The sequence below is a fragment of the Mus pahari genome, chromosome 19 (genome assembly GCF_900095145.1).
Source record: "Mus pahari chromosome 19, PAHARI_EIJ_v1.1, whole genome shotgun sequence".
Lineage (NCBI taxonomy): Eukaryota > Metazoa > Chordata > Mammalia > Rodentia > Muridae > Mus > Mus pahari.
In genome coordinates, this window is record NC_034608.1 from 74,171,926 (window position 1) to 74,193,868 (window position 21,943).

At 35.2% G+C, this 21,943-nt stretch overlaps 1 protein-coding gene across 1 annotated transcript in view; it reads right to left on the minus strand.

Annotated features, from left to right (window-relative positions):
- Galntl6 (polypeptide N-acetylgalactosaminyltransferase like 6) overlaps positions 1-21,943 on the minus strand; it is a 1,056,791-nt gene that overhangs the window by 989,701 nt on the left and 45,147 nt on the right. The gene's annotated exons all lie outside the window — the stretch shown is intronic.

Consider the following 21,943-nt stretch of genomic DNA (forward strand, 5'->3'; position numbering starts at 1 on the left):
ATCAATGAGAAGGGAAGCCATTGGTCCCGTGGAAACTTGATGTCTGAACATAGGGGAAAGCTAAGGAAAGCTAGGGTGCTGAGGTAGAGTGGGTGGGTTGGTGGGTGGTGAAGCCACCTAATAGAAGCAGGGGTAGGAAGTATGGCATAGGGGTTTGTGGAGGGGAAATTGGGAAGGGGGATACATTTGAAATGTAAATAAATAAAATAACGAATACTAAAAAAGATTTTTATCTCCTATAAAGCAGCCCATGGTCAAGTGTTCAAGTAGCAGGTCTCCCACATCAAGTGTCAATCAAGATAATTCCTCAGAGACATGGCTACAGGCTTGCTTGATCTCAGCTAAGACTTCCTCAGGTAATAGCTGAAACCAACTACTACAGATGGGGACCAGGAAACCATCTGTGTCCCTGCAGTGAGAAAGAAGACAAGAAAAGAAGGTGGTCTAGGGGAAATATTTTCCAGAGCCTTGAAGAATTCATTTACTGTATATACAGTTTAATATACCAGCTTAGAGAGCAGTTGTTAGAGAGTTGTTTTCTTCTGTGACAGGTAACACTCACTGATTGCTGGTTCTCAATGGGCATCAGAAGGACATGACAGAACTAGAAAGAATGACACACTGTATATGGACAAATTTGGGGAGAGTGTGGTGATAAGTCAAGTACTGAGTCTTGATGTCTCTTAGAACTTCTTTGTATCATACTAATTGTCCTCTTTCGGTCTCTTTCTGTTTCTTTCTGTCTCTCCTTGTATCTGTGTGGACTCTATTCAGACTTGTTATACTTTTATCCTGTATTTATAGCTTTTATTTAATTTTTACTCTTAGCTCCTACCTGATTTTGAAGAATTAGCATCTGCTGCACAACAAATTTGATCTTTTTTTCTTTTTTCAGTTCATTTATCTCACTGCCACCTACCCAAATTAAACATAGTCTAATATTGTTACTTTTCTTCTTCTGATCAATAAAGTTCCCATTGATCTCTTTTTCTCTCTGAATTTACAGGATAGTGTATGCAAGCTGCTGAAGTACATAGATGCTGACCTCCTCGAGTTATTTGTTTCCACTGTTTGCTAAATCACTTCTCAAATCAATTATAAACAACTTGAAGGTAGAAGCTGCATCTAGTACAGTGTTTGTTAACATGACTGGCTTAGGGAAAACATTAAATATGTAGGGAAAACATTAAATATGTGGTGTTTAATTACTTAACTTATAAATTATTTAATTTTATTATAAGCAAGGTTTTTTGTTTGTTTGTTTGTTTTTTAATCAGTGTAGATGAACAGGGGAGCTGGCTCAGTCTGCAAAGTGATTATCATGCAAGCTTGAAGAACTGAGATCCGATTCCTAATGCTCATGTTAACTGTCAGGTGTAGCTTATACCATTAGGTAGCTCAGCACTGAGGGGCATTGATGAGAAGACCCATGGAGTTTAATAGTCAGCAAGATGAATCATTAATATTTGTGCTAGTTATGAAATGATGATGTTATTAATAGTAGTAATAATAATAATTGTAATAATGAACAATGTGGGAACAATTGATGAAGGCATAAAGCATCAACCCCTAACTAATATGTGCATATACACACACTCAGATGCAAACAGACAGGAACAGTGAAACATGTACCTACCCATGCACCACAGATGTACCCAGCACACACTCATACACATACACACACACACACACACACACACACACACACACACCAATTAAATTTTTATTAACATCAACAGTGCCACTCTATTCCTTTGTTCTTTTTTACTTAACATATTTGAATTTAAAAAAAAGACACAGGATTTCATTGTTTACATTACAGTCATAAAACTAGGACAGAATCCATACATGTGAGTTCATGACTCTAGTCTTAGTGTCTGGGATGCTGAAGGACAAACAAGACAAAACACAACACAACAAAGTGATGTAAAGACAACAACGAAAAGACAAGGACCCCTTGAGCTGGAGGGCAAGCTTGAAGCTATCAAATAGCTCCAGAGCAGAAATCAACAATGACAACAGCCTGAAATAGTGAAGCATCTTCCTTTGGCTTATAATTAGCTCCTAGGAAAGGAGTTTTCAAACTATGCTAATGAGAGCAGGGCACTGGATTCGGTCTCCTAGGGGTCAGCTTCCTTTCTAGACAGAAGATTACCAATGGAGAAATCATGGGCTTCTTGGCTTCCAAGAATGACTGCATTTGTAAAGAGGACTAATTTAAAGTCTTATGAATTGTTTCTGAATATTAAAAAGTGCTCATGTGAGAGTGTAAAATGTTAAGCACAGACATCTTAGTGTTTGTTCACACAGAATCCACTTGCACTGGCAAATTTATTATACGAATGCTAATAATTCCGGCTGAGGCTTTTGCACTATTGACAGTCTTTCTACTCCCAAGCAACAAGCTTAACTATCATTCTTTCATTGTCACTGGGGAAGAATGAAGCTTTCCCAACATTTTGCCAGTCATTCTTATGCTAACTCTGCCTTACTCTTTACTGAGTTCTGTAAATAATCTCTTCCCTGAGGACTGGCCTTTCATTTCTGCCTGACCCTTTCCATTTCTGCTTCCATCTGACTTTCTTGCCACCTTATGTTTCATCATTTTTTTTTACGTCTTATTATTTTGTGCCTACTTCAGCATAGTTCTGAACTCAAACACACAATAGTTCTCACAGTTCCAATTAATTGGCTTACCTACCCTTTAGGTGACCTATTTCCCCAATCTCTTGTGCTAATTAACCCTCTCTCACTCCCCACTTCTCAATGCACAATGCTGCAGAGGGGAGCATAATGAGAAAGAGCATGTATATAACTCCTAGGGAATGAAGATATCCAGTCATCTATCAGTCTCAATGTCTCTTAACCCAATAGTGACTGTTTAAGGGAAGAGGTAAGCAGTGAACACTACTTAGGATACATTACTGAATTTCCTGAGAGACCTACGTGGAGGAAACACTTAGTTATTTCCACAAAGTAGCCATGTTTTAGTGTCGTGATAACCATGGTACAGTATCTACATTGGAGAGCATGCTGAACAAGTAGCCTGGGAGGCAGAATCATAAAGGCCTAAGACATAATGTTAATTAGACCTAAATGTTAATTAGAACACACTAGATCTGAGTCAGGTGAGGCACTGAAAGTTTGCGTTCATGGGATTACTGCCTGGGATATATACCATTCATAGTTTGGACATGGTTTGGAAAAACACTCTAACAAATAATGGCTCTTTCTGTATCTGCATGTTCTTAACAAATGGCCTAGCATATGGAGGGAGCGCAGTGATATTTGCTAATTTAATGAGATAAATAAGGAGTAAAGATACTTTAAAAATTCTTCAAGAAGTGATGTGTGTGAAAATCATGGTATATCAAAATATCTATCTGGAAATAAACTTAGAATACTATAAAACCAATCAAAGATATAAACTAGAATACATATTTTTACATTTATTTATTAATTTATGGGTACTATGGAATATGTATGTAGATGAGAGGACAGCTTACAGGAATCAGTTTTGTCCTTCTAATTTCTGAGGGTATCGGGGATGAAACAGATCATCATGTGTGATGGCAATCAAGGACTGACAATATTACTCAGTAATGAAAGATCCATGTTTTTTTTTTTTTGAAATAGATGAATATATTATTAAATGTTATCAGTATTTAAATAAGAACCCAATTTTTGTGCTCAAAGAACTCTGGATTCTGAAATTTTCTAATAATTAGAGGCAGTAAAATATCAAACATATAAAAGACAAACTCAGGGAATCAAATACGGAGAGAAAATGTGGAGCAGCGTCTGAAGGAAAGGCCATTCAGAGACTGCCCCACCTGGGGATCCATCCCATATACAGTCACCAAACCTAGACACTATTTTGGATGCTTGCTGACATAGCTGTCTCCTGAGAGACTTTGCCAGAGCCTGACAAATACAGAGGCAGATACTCACAGCCAACCATTGGACTGAGCATGGGGTCCCCAATGGAGGACTTAGAAAAAGGACTGAAGGAACTGAGGGGGTTTGCAACCCCATAGGAAGAACAATATCAAGCAACCAGAACCCCCAGAACTCCCAGGGACTAAACCACCAGCCAAGGAGTACACATGGAGGGACCCATGGATCCAGCTGCATATGTAGCAGAGGACAGCCTTGTTGGGCATCAATGGGAGAAGAGGCCCTTGGTCCTGTGAAGGCTTGATTCCCCAGTATAGGGGAATTCGAGGGCAGGGAGGCTGGAGTGCATGGGTAGGGAATACCCACATAAAAGCAGTAGGGGGAGGAGGGATGGGATAAAAGGTTTCAGGGATGGGAGGTTGGGTAACCTGGAAAGGGGACAACATTTGAAGTGTAAATAAAGAAAATAGCCAATAAAAATCAGTTGAAACAAAAGTAGCTAAAGAGAATGAAGTCAGGTTTCATGCAATGTTAGACAATGATAGTCTATGCAAGCATTCTGAGGATATATGGTGACATACCAATATGACTGTGCATATATCAAGTGACTAATTTCAAGGAAAAATTACATGGCTTAATTGTGTGCATTCTAGATCTCCATATTGCAACCAGGAAGTAAAAGTGTATGTAACTTGGCATTGCAAAATTTGCTTTAGTACACATGGTAGTGAGCAGTAGAGGATCCAGGCTTGGTAACACACACTTTTCCAACTGCCTCTTGGGGGAAGAGACAGGAGGATCAGAAGTTCAAGGATATTGGGGCTACATGCTTGAGGCTAGCTTGGGTAACATGAAGACAAGAAACAATTTGATTGTATTTTCTTGATTCACATAGAAAGCTTTCTATGGAATAATATTTTGTGGGATTGTAATTTTATGAATGCAAGAAGATGAAGATGGTAAATTTGGAACATTTCAAAACTGAGCAAGAGATCTTTCACTCTGCTGATGTCTCTTTCTCACGAAGCCTAATTGGCAGAGGCTTTTATTGGTGTATTTTCAACATCAAAAGTTGCATATGAAATTAATGTATCTTTTAATCATTCTTTGTTCTATTTAAATTAGTTCTGCCTGATTCATTATCTTTGTTAATTATAAAAATGAAAGAAAGAGGTCAAATGATTCTGTTTGTATAAAAGCAGCATGGTTATTAACACAGTACTTTACAGGATGCTAAACTTAGCGTGTTATCTCGACTTTTCTTCATTGTAGTGATATAGTGGGTAATTTTAGAGGTGTTTTTTCTGCCTTATCACAGGAGATAAAACATTTTTAACTCTGTTGTTCTCTTTTAACTGTGCCAAAACCAGGACCTTAGGAAAACAGTGATTCAAGGGCTTCCTGCCCTGGTGGGACAGGTATTCTGCTCTGTGTCTGTCACCGATTCATTCTAGACACACTCTGAACCTCACTTAGAATTGGGAGGTAGTTGATTTATGGCTTAAAATGAAATGTGTTCTGAAGTTCTGATTCAATATTCTGCTGTAGTGTATTTCAACCAATGGCATTTTGACAAGGCAGCTTCTCTCTTAGAGGAAAGTCTAAAAATACACATTTTATTTTCATTTTGAACCTCAACAAAGAGAGTAATTTGTAGCTATGCCTTAGGCAGTTTCTGGTGAATGAAAGAATCCCATGGGCTTGTTGGAGAATGGGCCAAGGAAATTTGGAATGAATGAAAGTAAACTCTGAAAAAACCATGCTTTTAAATAGTAATTTTTGATATTATAATATAATTACATCATTTTTCATTTCCTTTTCTTTCTCCCAAACTTCCTATGAACCCCTTCTCTTTGCTCTCTTTAAAATCCATGAACATTTTTTTTAGATTTGTGTGTGTTTACATACATATATTTTTCATAAAGGTATAAATATATCCAGCACAGTCTATATAATGTCACACATATGTGTGTATATGTTTTCAAGACAAATTCATGATGCCTCAACTCTAGACAAAGAATTACAGGCAACTGAGGAAATGTGAGAGTTAGAGAAACATTGATCCTTAGAGAAGAGTATATCAATTAGTTATCCACACTGGGATTTTTAAGTAGAGAAATAAAGTTCTGTCTCATTCTACTGAGAGCACCTGAAAACTTTGCTGTGATTATGTAACTAGGGATGAAGAGCACGGAGGAAAAGAAAGAAAGCACTCATGCCATGAGATGAGGTAGAGATATAGTAGGCCCTTGGAGGTTCACACGAATATTGGTTGAATTTAAATGAATTATAACTACAGTTAACTTGTGGAAAAGCTAATATCAGTTGTCAACTTGAAAAGATCTAGAAAGACCTATTAGATAGGGTCTGGAAATGCCTGTGGAGAATTATCTTAACTGAGATGGGCAATAATCCCACTGTGGGTGGTCCCATTCCCTGGACTAGAATGTTAAACTATATAAAAGGAAAAACCAAGCTTTGAGGTTAATACTCATTGTTTCCTACTTCTTGATTTTGGATATAGAATGAATACTTCAGTCATCTGAAATTCCATGCAATGATGGACTCTAATTTTAAACTGTAAGCTAAAATAAACCCTTCTCTTATAAATTATTTTGTCACAGGATTTTGTCTTAGCAACAACGACAAAAGAAAACAAAACAACAAAACAAAAATTACTATATACTTCCCTTATGGTTGTATGTAAAAGTTATATGGCTTGAAGAATGTTACAGTTAATAAAGTAAAAATCTCCTTGTTAATTAAAAATAATTAACAAAAGTTAACTATCAGAATTCTAATTTGCAGCTCTAATAATGAAAACTTTTTCATTATATTAAAAATTATGTTTATAAATATAATTATCTAAGTGTAACTCAAGGTCAATTATCTTTGTACTAATAAATGAGTCTTCCCTTTTTTAAGCTATATTTCTTTGGGACCTGTGACTTAATTGGAATTTTGTTGCTTAATTCTGAATTTTACTAACTTTATATGATACCCAATTATGATTCTTAAGCCTACTCAATATTGGATTCTTGTAAAGACTGGAACAACACCAACATATTGTAAGTAACCAAGTTAATGTACTATTATAGATGAATAGTGCATTGTTTCATATTGTTTCAATGTATAGTACTATTGTATGATTTTAATAGATTTACATTGTTCTATGTTTCATTTATACTCAATAATTGAGCACAATCATGGAAAAATATGTTACATTGTGTTTCACTAAGAATTTGTTCTAAATTAGTTTTGGCACAGGTTTTATAACATCATGTCGACTGGGATTATTAGAATATCAAAATCTGTTCCACAGCACATGACTCATTAGCAATCTTCAAAGCCATGCATGTTTTCATGATGGGTTTCTGAGAAGCCGTGCCAAACAGCCTTACATCAATCAGGAAATCCAAAAAATTCTGGGATCTACTTTTACTAATTATTCATATAATCAACATTTCTATATTTCCTTCAATCATATAAAAAAGGCTTCTATTCTTTTCATATTTAAATAACTGAAATGAAGCTGAGAAGATAGCTCACTTGGTAGTCTTTGCTTTGCAAAGGGAAGGACGGAAGCTGAATTATCAAAACTATGTAAATTGCCAATTGCCTTGGTGTAAGCTTATATTAACAATGCAGGAGGGGTGGAGACAGGGAGAGACCTGGGGTTTGTTGATCAGCCAGGCTAGCCAACATGTTCATCTTCAGTCACTAAGAGACTTTGTGTTGAACACATTGCTTGTAGCTTCTGAGTAACTATAATCAGAATTGCCTTTTAGCCTTCATATGCTAGAAAACACACTCATACACACTGGTACATAATACATAGTTCTATATATACAACGAATCAATAAAATTTAAAACAAAAGTATTGAAACATAACTTTAGTTTCTACTTGTTTCAATGAATTTTGTTCAAAATGTTCCACGATGTTTGACACCTGAGTTTTTGTCCATGACCTTATCATTTTGACAAAAATACATAACAATGATGTGTAATAATATAATTATATATATATAACATGTTCTCATCAATCATGAAACACTTGGATTTCTCTCTCTTAACCTACCTAGTCCCCTATATGTTTGTCTTTCTATCTTTGGCCATATGAGAGCCAAAGAATGTCTTTCTCCAAATCTATTTCAAGAAAGACAGAGGAAATTTATGACATACCCTATAGATTGTTGATGATTAAGCTTGCTTTTCTCACTCCAAACTCAAAAGATTATCTGTTGTTTAAGATTAAAGAATATAAAAATAAATGTCTCATTTCTTTCCCAAGACTTATCAGAAGGCTGAACAGAACAACAGATGTTTGAAATTTCCACAGGATTTTAAGAGCAAGAGATATGCCAAGAGATATATTCTGTCATTTGTGTTTCTAGATATCTGTGTAAAATAAAGCAAACTGTTATATATGAAGACCTGAAGATACAGTTTTATCTAGATCTACTTGATGCAGAAATGTAAATCCATTCAAAGGTATTTTAGAGAATTCAATTTTATGCCAATGCCACATAGAACAAAAATAATGCAGTAGATGTCAATATATGCACTTCATTTTCTTGAGTTGATTAAGGGTTAATACAATGATTTTTCTGGTTATCAAAAAGGAATCTGATTGTCCTCTTACATTTTTTGGACAAAAACATATAGATTTATTTGAGAGGGTGAAGGAGTAAGGAGAAACTGGGAGCAACTGGTAAAGGAGATACCATGTTCAGAATATAGTTATGAAAATTATTCTCAATAAAAGAAAAAATATAGGACAAAAGAAAATGAGTAAAACTGATTAATTTTCCTGAATTTTCTCATGCGCTCTAAGAATTTTTCCATCTTATATATTAAACACCCAATAGTACCTTAAGCATACACACTAATCTTGCTACTTTAATAACACTTGTATTAGGGTTTATGACTTCAATATAGACTAATAATATTCTTATTCATAATTACACATCTATGAACATTTTAACCATGTCAAGTCCAGTCAATTGAACAGCTTGAATTACGTACTTAGTGGCAAAACTGAGAAGTTCTGGCACCTATTGGCATGTAATGGAGCTTTACTTGCCAATTGCATCTTTACAGAATAATATAATTATATATACCTATACCTACTGTAGGTGGGAGGTTCCACGTGTCTCATGTCTTCATTTAAAAAAAAAAATACAAGGATTAACATCAAGGCATATGAATGGGCAGTAGATCATGAAAACAATGAATTGCTAAATACCAGAAAAAGGTCTAGACTCTTACTTTTTAGCAAAACATTGCCTTGCTAAATTTTTTTCAGATTTCCAGAACTGTGATGAAATGCATTTTTGTTTTAATACTGTAATCTGATAACCAGATCACATTCTTGATACTGTGATCTGATAACCAGAGTATATTCAAGAAATAAAGATGAAAAGAAATGTTAAGTCCCCTTTTTATTGTAAATTTTTGATATTATAATTATATTTCTCCTATTCTTTTTTCAACCATTTTCATATATCTTTTCCTTGCTTAACTGTAAAAAGATATCACTTCTCTTCTTAACTGAGTTAGAGACTCATTGAGTTTATGACCTTAAGCATCTTACATAAATATTATATTTATCAAGAATAATTTAATAGAAATTAAATTAAAAGTGGCATTTTATAATGTCTATATTACATACACTTAATCTAAAAGTTTCATTGATAATATAAGGTGAGCACATAAAACTGATTAACGTATCTGTTTACCTTAAACCAAAGTTCATCTATGGCTTCAAGCACAAGCCAAGAAAAAATTTCATCAGGTGTAGCATAAATTATTGCTATGGAAAGAAATGTAAATGCTTTCTGGAATATACCATAAAATAACATACTGGATTTGCTATGTGCATAGAAATAAAGATGTATTTGAATACATCCTGCAAAATATATTTAACAAAAATCACAAAACTGAATCTAAACATACCTAGGATGACACCTGGCTTGGAACTAAATCTTTTTTGGTAGCATAGTAATTTTAGAGTAATTTAAAATTTACATTCGGAGTTTAAGAACAACTCTGCTATGAAGGATTAAACACTAGAATATTTATAACACAGTTAATGCTCACTGTTCCATTAGCATCTCAACTTTGAGACCAAAAGGAAAAGGGGCATTTTGTAGGTCTTCTCCGACAGCTCATGTTGATAGTGTTGAATATTACTGGTAATGTGATTCTTACAAAATACATTTAATTCATTGAAATGAGGTATGTGAACTCTTTGAGATGGAGTGACTTCTAGCATCTCAAGTTTCAAATACATCATGTTTCCATGATGCCATAATTCTGTAGGCAGAATGCATAGGAGCACAGATCTCCTTAATTTGCTTTGCACTGTGATGTAACCGTCTCCCAGATTATTTTCTAGAAGAATGGAAGCATTGTAACTGGAGTCATACTTAAGGGTATGGCATGGTAGATTCTTCTTAAGGGATGAAATAGTTTAGAAGAAGCATTAAATACCAATTATGATTTTAATTTATCTACAGTAGCACAATAATTTAGCCTTAAATATTTTAATGTAATTGTTCACTGCTTTATTCATACACATTTACATAATAATGATGAAATAAATTGGTTTTATTTTTAGTCTGTAATGATGCATTTTCATGTTAAATTATGCGAGGAACTAAAAATGACTCTATGTATAGTTTTCTAGCCCTCCAGTCCTAAAGCACCTCAGTGTGGGGTATGGAACAATAGACACGTGTTGTACTAGAGTTCTTCAGGATGGAAATTTAAAATCAAAGTGTGAGCAGAGCAATAATTTCTCTGAACTGATGGTACAGGACATGTCCCAGTTTCTGGCAGACCTGTGGCTCATTGGAATTTAATTGTAATCTTTATATGATGTTTTCCCTGACAGCATGTTTGTTCCTATGACTCCATTTTTTTTTTATTCAAAATCTGGTCACATTGGGAGTAGGGACTTATTCAATTCTAATCTGAACTCAACAGAATTAAATGGCCATTTTCTAATGTACTAGATGATATATATATATATATATATATATATATATATATATATATATATATATTTGCTTTGGAGGTTTTGATTAGAGGAATTTTAATCCAGACATGGCTGTTCTGGCATGGGATCACATCCAAAGACATTCTAGGTCTGTGTGACCTGGCTGTGGTGACATATCTTTAATCCCTACAGCTGAACTATAGGCACACTGTTAGCACCCACGTCTAATTGCAAACAACGTAGGTAAAGTTTGTTTGTAGAAGGAAGCAGCAGTGTTTGAAAATGGTAATCTATCTGAGGGGCAGACAAAGTGACAAGTCAGAGAAAAATAGAATGGAATGAGTCAAAGGGGCTACACCCCACTCTCATGAGAAAAGAAACAGGAAAGTGATGGCATGTCTTCTGTGATAGTTCTACAGACAGACTGCAGAGAGAACAAGCAAGACACAGGGGAGGACAGAATGAGCCAGAGAATCTTCCAGAAGATTAGAACATATTGCCAAGTTCCTATAAGGCCAAGTAGAGCAAGTTAATGAGAGGCCAGTTTGAATCAGTCAATGTTTGGGCCAGAAGAGCTGAGTTGAAGCAGCCATCCAGGTTTTAGAAAGAACTAGAAAGGGTGAATTTATTCAACCGTAAGTCTCATACACTGAAACATTCTAGACCTAGATTAAAATGAATGGTGGATAGAAGATTCAGGTTGCAGCCTAGGGACAGCTAGAAGAGAAAAAGAAATATTGGACTAAGCCCCGGGTCCCCAATGGAAGAGTTAGAGAAAGAACTGAAAGAGTTGAAGGGGTTTGCAACAACAACAATAGGAAGAAAACAATATCAAGCAACAATACCCAGACCGCACCCCTCCCAGCTCCCAGGGGCTAAATCACCAATCAAAGAGTACACATGGAGGGACTCATGGCTCTATATGCATATGTAGCAGAAGATGGCTTTGTTGGGGAGGAGATGGTCCCCAAATGTGAGGAGAGGTCCTTGGTCCTGTGACGGTTCAATGACACACTGTAGAGGAATGTGAGGGCAAGGAGGCTGGAATGGGTAGGTGGATGTTAGAACACCCTCATAGAAGCAGGGGGAGGGGAAATTCTATTGGGGATTTCAGAGGGGTGGGAGAACAGATAAATAATGAAAATATCCAATTAAAAAAAAAAAGTAAAGAAATGTCAGTGCTCAACCAAAGCTGTGTATTGTACACCTTGGGTATGGCTTTCATCCCATCATTTGAGATAATAAAATTTACATTCATACATTTGGATGATTTTGTTGTTGTTTATTTCTTATTTCCTTTCTTTCTGTTGAGACAGATTCTTTCTTGGTAGACTTGGCTACACTGCTTGTAATTATGTAGCTACAGTTGGCCAAAAATATACAGCAATCTTTCTCGTCAACCTTCCTAAGTATTAGTGTTATAAGCTTGGGCTTCCATGTCCTAAAGCATCTGAATTATTGAGTAATATAATTCAAACCATCAAGTAACTTAAAATGCATATATATTAATTATCTTTATATGTATATTAGTATTTAATATTAACTGTGTGCTATGGACTCTTGGTATAAATCATGTGAAGTAATCATGGTTTAAAATAGATAGACACTTATTCTTTTATAAACAGAGGCAGGATTGATTAGAAACATGAACACTCTTAACCACATTAGCATTTGAAAAATATCTCTTTAAGTTATAGCATATCTTCATTCAAGCCCATACTTATGAAAATAAGTATAATATCTACCTTAAGTACCATTTCTAAGCAGTCATTGATGAAACTTGGCACATATACCATTGACTTGAGTCTTATAATAAGACTTGTAAAACAGACTGAAAAATACAAGTTGGCCACAAGTTAACTCTGAAATGTATGTCTAAGAGTGAAGAATAAAATGACAGTTGGTTAGTGTTTGAAAGTCATTGATTTGTGTTATATATGTAATAAAAAGAGCTCTAATCATGGAGGATGATGTGAGCAAAGTTTTTGGTAGGCAAATCAGATGATTGCAAATTTGAGACCAGTTTAGGCCCTTTTTTCTTTTTCTTTTCCTTCCTTCCTTCTTTCTCTCATATTTAAATATATATTTTTAGGATTTTTCACAATCTCCCCTAAATCTATCATCTATTAGGGGACCAACTTCTCAAAAACTTGAGGTAGTTTCTTATGAATTGTTTAAGTTTCATGCCTTAACAAAAACAATTTAAGAAACAAGGCATATTGATATGTTAAAATTACAGTACAAGATAAATCCGTTAATATCTTGCACATCTAAGTTATCTGAGTAAAATATCCAACTCATACCCAAAAGGACATGCATGGTATGTACTCACCAATAAGTGGGTATTAGGGGGAAAAAAAGAATAACCAAGATAAAATCTCTAGTACTCAAAAGTTAGCAAGCCAATGGGGCCAAGTGAGGATGCCTCAACCCCACTTGGGAGAGAGAAGAAATGGATTTGGAGGGGGGTGGGGGATAGAGGAGGAAGTACCTGGGTGAGAGAGAGGACTAGGAGGGGAAAGTTGGGACATGATCAACTCCCCCATCCTACCCCATTTTCCTCTGAGTTAGTGGGTCTCCCTCTCCACCCCCCACTTCAAGTCACTGCCAGGCTAAGTGTTTCCTCTCCCATTGAGGTCAGAAAGTGCAGACCTGCTAGATGAACATACAACAAGTACAGGCAACAGCTTTTGGGATAACTCCTGTTCCAGCAGCTGACTCAGACAGATTCAGACCCCCACAGCCAAACACTGCATGGAGCTTGGGGTTTTTTTTAGAAGAATAGGAGGAAGGATTGCAAATCTGGATATGGATAGGAACTCCACAGAAGGACCAATAGAGTCAACTAACATGGACCCTCGTGGCTCTCAGAGTCTGAACCACCAACCAAGGAATGGACACAGGCTGGACCTAGGCCTCCCTGCTCATATGTAGCAGATGTGCAACTTGGTCTTCATGTGGGTCATGGACAGCATTTATTCAAGTGCTAACCGTGTCCTAAGTCAGATTAAACACTGAAGGCAATATTGAAATATTTGTGCTGAAGCCACACATAGTTTTAAGCAGGTTGCCTTTTAATATCTTTTTAAATGTAGAGATTTTGTTACTCTAATTAATTGTATAAATGATGTGTTTTGGTATATTTTCACACACATTCACTTTTTAAGTCACCCCCGATTGTTTATCCCTGTCCCCAGTCTCAATTCAAATATTCTGTAGAAGGGCTATTTTTTTTATTTTAAGGAAAAAGAAGTGTTATAGGATTCAATTCTTTTATAGAACAGCAATCTAAACCCAATGTGGGAAAAGTTCTCTTTCTTTAAGTACAAGGATATAAATCAGGGCAAGTTAAAGTATCAATGACAGACTTACATTAGGTTGTGATGATAGGAGCGGGGCAGGTGGGCAATCTGAGTGGTTTTGTAAACAATGGAAATGTGACAATCATCGTGAATTCGATTTCTGATTGACATTTGAGAGACTAGCGCTCTGCTTCCTAGAAGAAGAAATCTTGCTCAGATTCTTGCATGGAATTTTTTATTTTAATTAGTGAACTTATTATGCCACATGAATTGGAAGGTGTGTGTTCTGTTTGCATTAGGAAATATCAAATGTTTACACTTATTAATTGATAAAGGCAGAACCATTGTTTGGCATTATGATAAATTTACTTAATCAGGAAGAATCTGTCCCTCCAAATGACAGGACTCTCGGTTCACCTGACGTTTCTTTCTTTCTTTCTTTTTTTTTTTCCATTTGCGACTCAGGTCTCCAATTTCCATGATAGACAACACGCATTGAAGTTCCTAAGCATATCTTCCCTCATGTATTATTTTACAGAAATGAGCCAACTGCTTTCTTTAAAAATGTAGGTTTATAATAAAGCCAATGTCATATTTATTTTGTAAACAGATATGTATGTGCAATAGACTGATTCTCTTTTACATGTTGAAATCTTTATATTCCAATGGCATTAGGAGGTACAGATTTAGTGAGATAAATTGGTATGAGTTCAGTGACATTATAAGTGGTACCATTGCTCCTTTCAAAGGACTATAGAGAACTCGGTCTCTCCACCATGAGATTTGGCAAGCAATCAGTAGCCCTTAAGCCTGAACCTCACCAGAACCAGAACAAGTTGGCACCTGATATGATTTCCAGCCTCCTAAAACGAATACAGTGCTGGTTTTGGAAGTTATTTAGTCCACAGTACTTCCATCCTTATAGCAGTCCAAACTAATTAAAACAATTATAATCCTATTATGCAAAACCATTTCAATTAAATCAGTCTGATTTTCTAAAAAAAGACATCATGATGGTATGAAAATAGAAAACCTCTTTAAGATCTTTGTATTTTCTGTTTGTTTCAGATTATGTCGTTTCTTGCTTAAAAATTAATGTTTAATATTGGTGACCACAACTACTTTTGCAATTCTCCTTACTTTAATGTGTTATGTGTGTATGTACAATATTTACAGAATGAATTATATCATCTTGAAGAAGTCATCTTTGGATGTAAACTAAATAGTTAATTTATTAATTGATTTGAAATACTTTAGAAGATTAATGAAGAGGTCTCAGAATAAAAGCATCTTATCCTACTTTAGGATTTCAAATAGTTCTAGAGTTGTGTGATATTCTTTATAATTCTGTGCTAGACAACACTAGAAAATATGTGGTCTAGGTCGATTTGTTTATAGTTTCAAAAAGTGACTTCAGATTGAGCATCCCTTATGCAATTTATTTGGGCAGAAAAATTTGTGATTCATTTTTCACAGTTTGGATTATCCACCTATACACAAAGGGATATCTTGAGAAAATAATGAAAGTTTAAATGTGGAACACATTTAAATTATACGGTTCTTTCGTGCACCTGGATCCCTACTGGGACACCCAGCCCTGCCAGGCATATGACCTGACAGACATGAGGTCAAAGCAGACAAGATCATGTGTTTTTCAGTCTTTAGGCTTGAGAGTCAGACAAGCTCAATAGGCTGTCCATTATCGATGAGAGAACAGACTGCGAATATAGCATTCGTTATATTTAAAACCAGATTGAGCTGGCTCCTGTCGTTATTTGCTTCATGTTCATTTAGCTTCTAGTTGTAGGTCCTTAAATTGCAAAATCATTTGGAAACTTATTTAGTTCTTACTTCGAGGCTTGACAGAACGTAATCATTGAGATGGCTGATTTCAGCACAGACAGTACTTCTCAGACTAGCTTTCAATTTAACTCTGTCTATTGAATTTTTTGCCTTCTTAAGTATCATGACGGAAACTTGGACATACAGCTTTTATTTTCTTTTGGTAGCTTAAGGAAGTAAGCGAGACACTACAGAAAGTTCAGTTTTAAAACTTGCACCCTTCCTTTCTTATTTTGGTTCATGAAAATTATTCTTTAGTTCTTTTCATGTTTTTTTTTTTTTTTAGACAGGATTTCTCTGTATAGTCCTGGCTGTCCTAGAACTCACTTTGTAGACCAGGCTGACCTCGAACTCAGAAATCCACCTGTCTCTGCCTCCCAAGTGCTGGGATTAAAGGCGTGTGCCACCACTGCCTGGCCTTTAGTGCTTTTGAAATACAAAAAACATTGTCTAAAGTGTTTTGGATATACAGATCCAAAATCTAGTATGTCTCATATTTATGAGATATGAAATATGAAAACATCTCACATTCTAATCTGATCTAATTTATGTCATAATACTTCTGACTAGCTGGGAAAATAAATAGTTGATGAATGTAATTGGCATTTTATAACTTTGAAACACAATTTTATGTTCAACTTTTTTTGCTTTTTAACAATATAGAGATTTCTTGTTTTTCTGTGAGGTTTATCATATTTTTTTTTAATAGACAGTACTAAGAGTCTGTTTCTCTGTTCACAATTTAGTTTTTGGTTTAAAGCAAGTATGTATCTTGAAATATATCCTCTCACACAGATCCTCACCCGACTATACCTTCTCAAAAGAGGAAGGAAAATCCCCTCTCATCCCCACCCTGACAGCATGAAGTCGCTTTGGGTCTAGGCACATCTTTTCCCACTGAAGCTAGACAAGGTAGTCAATCCATTTAGGGGCTGGTGATCTACAGGCAGTCAGGTAGACAAGAGGCTCAGCACCAGCTCTAGCTGTTGGAGGACTTGCCTGAAGACCAAGCTGCTCAACTGTTACAAACATGCAGGAGCCTAGGTCCAGCCTAAAATCGCTCTCTGACTGGTGATTCTGTCTCTAGGAGCCCAGAGGGGTCCAGGATAGTTGACTCGGTTAGTCTTTCTGTGGAATTCCTGTCCCCTCCAGGTCCTTCAATTCCTCTCCCAACATTTCTGTAAGATTCCCTCGGCTCCATCTAATATTTTGATATGAGTATCTGCATCTCTTTCCATTGGCTGCTGGTGGAGCCTCTCAGAGAATGGTTAGGCTCATTTCCTGTCATAAGAGAGCATTAACCATGTCAGGGATTGGCTCTTGCCTGTGGGATGGGTCTCAGGTTGGGGTAGTCATTGGTTGGCTATTTCTTCAGTCTCTGCGCATCTTGTTGGCAGAACACATTTTAAGTCAAAGATTTTGTGGGTCGGTTGTTGTCCTTATCCTTCCATTGGGAGTCCTGCATGGCTATAGGAAGTGGCCATTTCAGGATTCCTATACTCAGCTAAAGTCACTCCCGTGGACCCTCTGGGGCCTCTCCCCATCGCAGGTCTCTGGCATGTCCTAGGGATTGCACCCCATTGCAGATCTTCCTTTCATCTCCCCTGTCCTCCTTACATAGGAACTCTGCTCTCCCACGCCATCAAATATTTATTTATGTTTATTTGTACTTAATTTATTATTTGTATATTTAAACTTGGTTCTTCTTGATAAGGCCTCATTTGTAATTCTGTTTCTGCTTTTTAAATAATACATTTTTATTAATCGAAGATTTTCTCCATTAATTCTACACAAATTCCATAAATGCCCTGAAAGAAATAAACTATGGACTGAGGAGGGAAGTGTAGTTTTAAGTATCCTATTTAAAGGAACAAGAAAATCCTAACTTTGTTGAAACTAAAAGCAAACTCCATTATATCGTAATCTATGTATTTTAAATAAACCAGGGTAAATGTGACTTGAAGATTTTCATTGTAAGGCAGGAAAGAGTTGATCAACAATATATAGCTATCAGCATTTCTATTCTAATACAAACTCATCTTCATGTTCAAAGGCACTCAACATGAAGTGAAATTTCTTTGTTAGATTGTCCTCATATAGGACTTCAAATTATTTAATCATTGTATTTGAATGTGTTAATCACACATAGCATTAACTTGATTTTCTGTTCTTCTGGGGGTTTTTGGTTTGGTTGTTTGGTTTTTTTGTTTTGTTTTGTCTAGACACAGGTGCTTATCTAGCCAATGCTGGACTCAGACTATATTGTATTTCTTGAATTTTTGATCACCTTGATTCAATCTCCTGAGTTCTGGTATTGTAAATGTGTCCCCAAGCCTGGTTTATGAGGTCTGGAAATGCATAGATTTTAATTTCAAATTAGTTTGTATGTTGAAAACGAGGAATCTCATTCTGTTTCTACTAAATGCCGTTCCATGAACCATACTCATATGAAAATTAAGTAAAATGGAACCTTTGACAGGGTTATGGGCCCAGAAAATGACAAACAGAAACATAAGATGCTAGAGATGTAAAGATTTTGCACAAGAACTCTACCAACTTACAAAAAATTTATGAGCTTATAGATAAGAAAGACTGTTTCTCAGCATTGGTAACATCGAGAAGCTAAATTTGTGATTAGAACAGCAATCATTTTCTTGTGAGCATTATTTTAGAGATAAGATATTAAAATATGATTACAATAATGCAAATATAACTTACACATTTTCATATTTTTAAAATAATAAATACAGTTTCATATTTGGAGATTTTAAGGTATATTACCCTAGATATAAGCTCTTTTTTTTTTTTTTAGTGGGGATAATCTAACTTATTAAATACATTCTGTTCTACTAGAAAAGTTCACTTTGGGAGTCTTAATAAGATGTATAAATTTACTATTTTTTATTAATGAATTCATTATTAACTCTAACCATGTTTTGTGTCTCAATTAGTAACCTATTATTTTACAAATATCTTAGAATGAGATTAATTATCTTCCTCTGCTTATTATTTTCAGAAAGATGTTCCTATGCTAAAATAATGTCTGACTGCTATACTCTAGCCAGGACATTGCTCCAGAAGAACTAAGTTGTCAACAGCCATGTCATTGTTTTCATGAAAACACATATAAATATTTAAGAGCAAGTAGTATCAACCATATTAGAAGTGAACACGTCTTCAGCATTATTTCATTTCATCAAGTTTTTCATTAAAATAAATAAGAGATACTCTTGTCATACTCTTTGGTGTTTTCATTGTTCCTATGATTCTATGACATGAGAACTGTCTGCTCCAAACTGAATTGATAAAGCAAGTTTCATTAAGCATTATGAATTGTAAAACTTTGTATTGTGCTTTATTTTTGATTTACTTATTTCATTTTATTTTATGCATTTATTTGTCCTGCATATACATTCACACAATATATATGTGCATTGCCTGATTATGACAGAATAGGACACCAGATTCACCTGAAATGGAATTACAGACGGCTATGTATGAGCCAGGAACAATATCAATGTGTTCCACAAGAGCAGCAAGGGCTTCTAATATCTGAGCTACCCTCTACAAACACAACCACTAATGAACTTTATTAAGATAGTTGTGATTATAAATTTCAGAAAATTGAGAATAAGGATGGTTGGAGGGCATAGAAAATATAGAAAAAAGTTCACATTGTGAACTAACAAATGAGAATTTTAGCTATCAAATTGTACTCCATAAGCCTATTTCCCATATGTATGTTTCCAAAATTCTATGGTCTTCAGAAATAACATATGAGAATTGTGTGTATTAATACAAATCTTACAGGGTTGTTATCAAGTAGTTAATGCAATGATAACCTAATAAATGCTTTTCTATATTTCCTCCTGTTATGAGCAACCCTAACATATCTGAATTCTTGAGCTTCAAAAAGTTCAACTACTAACAGGAATATCCATTCCCTATACTAATGGAACTTCAATTTTCAGTGGACATAATTGAAAGTTCAATAATGTATTTGGTTATTCCTGTGAAGATAGCTAACTGTATATTAAAATGGCACCAACTTTCCTCTGTTTTGCCATGGATTTACATAACATTTTGAAAGGCGATATTTAAATAGAATAAAAATACCTTCTGCTTATATTACATACTGTATTCTCCTGTCTACAAATGAACTTTCAAAACAAACCATTCACAAGCAAACCAACCCCTGGGTACCTTTAATTAATTAATCAAACCAGGAAATGAGAAGACAGCAGATAGTATTGTGCGGCCTGTGCTCCTCTGCTCACATCATTGACTCGGCCATTGTGTCTTTCAGTAGCTGTTATTCAGTGGGTTAAATCAGGGGCAAGAGCAAGGAAGTCATGAGAAATGAATATGTTGTACAAACATTGGAGATGTCCCTTGCTCCTTCTTTTTCAAAGACCATATGCATTGGGAAGTGTCTGCTGCTTCATCTGAAACTAAAAGTATCCCTATAAGCAGTTCCTTTCTAATTTTTGTCAGAATATTATAGGAATAAACCTGCCTTATCATCAACTGCCAAAAGAAAATCTCACCAAATAGTGTGTTTCTACTTGTGCACCTTACACAGCTGGACATTCTAGCTTCATTCCTCATAATTGCATCGTTAGTCCTCTAAGTTTTCCCTTCTCATTTTGATGATAGTTTCTATGTTCTGCACATGCCAGTGAATCGACTGTGCCCAACACTGGTGTTCTCTGGCTAACTCTTAAATTTTCTAAATAGGTCTCTCTCTATTGTTGAATTTTATCAGTCCATTCCTTATGGGTTTCCAGGGACTTAAAGCCAAGATTGTCTGGGTCCAATCCATCAGTTCAACATCCTAGGCATTTTTTTGGTACATTGAATTCTTTAGTTGCACCTTTCTGCAGTGTTGCTTTACAAAAATCCTTTGCAATAGTTCATGTGTTCCAAAGTAATTTCTCACACTATAATGCTATTCAACTTTATTCTTGAATAAAAGCTAAAGAAAGAAAGAATCTACTATATTTAAAAAGATTACTAGACACCTTTTAAAACAAGGCACATAGTATGTATGCTAGATAATGACATTTTTTATCAGAAGTCATATATAGATTCTGTCTGAATTTGTTAGTAAAACATGACTTGTCTATATATCTCTGGATTTGTAATATGTTCCTTATATAATAAATTCTATAACCACAGATCTTCAATGGTTCATGACCACTGCAGTGTCTCCTAAAAGAATAGTTGGAGGAAAACGAAGACTTTTGTGAAAAGCAAATATGATGCTACTGGTGCCAAAATAAGTCTCAAGCCTGATGGTAATATAATTCACGATTTTCTAGAGAGTGAAAGCAGCCAAGAACAGGGATTAAGAAAAATATCAGCAAACTGATCAATGAAATGAAATGAAATCCCATGATATACAGATGAAGTAAAATGATTTTAACAAAGGTGCAAAGGTGATCCAAGTGGAACATGAAAATCTTCAGAGCAAATGTGTTGATATGATGAGATATTGACATGAAAAACTAAACATGTTAAGAGATCATATCAACACCCAAACTGGACACATGTCTTAGATTCAGTCTGGAGCAATCAAGGTGGCATAAAAATGGACTATGCATGCACATTTTAAGTTTTAAACTTATTAACTCAAAATGGTATGTAGAACTAAGTATAAATTACAACATGGTACATCTCCAGTAGCAAATACATAAGAGAATCTAGACAATCCTAGACTTGGAAATAATTGTTTACATATAAAGTCCAATGCAGAGCTCCCTCCATATTGAAATATTAAACATTTAAAATGATAACCTTTTTACCTTTAAAATATACTGAAAAATAAGCCACCCACTAGAAAACAATTATACAGTAGTCAAAAATACAGAAAAACAAGCAGCGTTACTTATAATTTGATTTT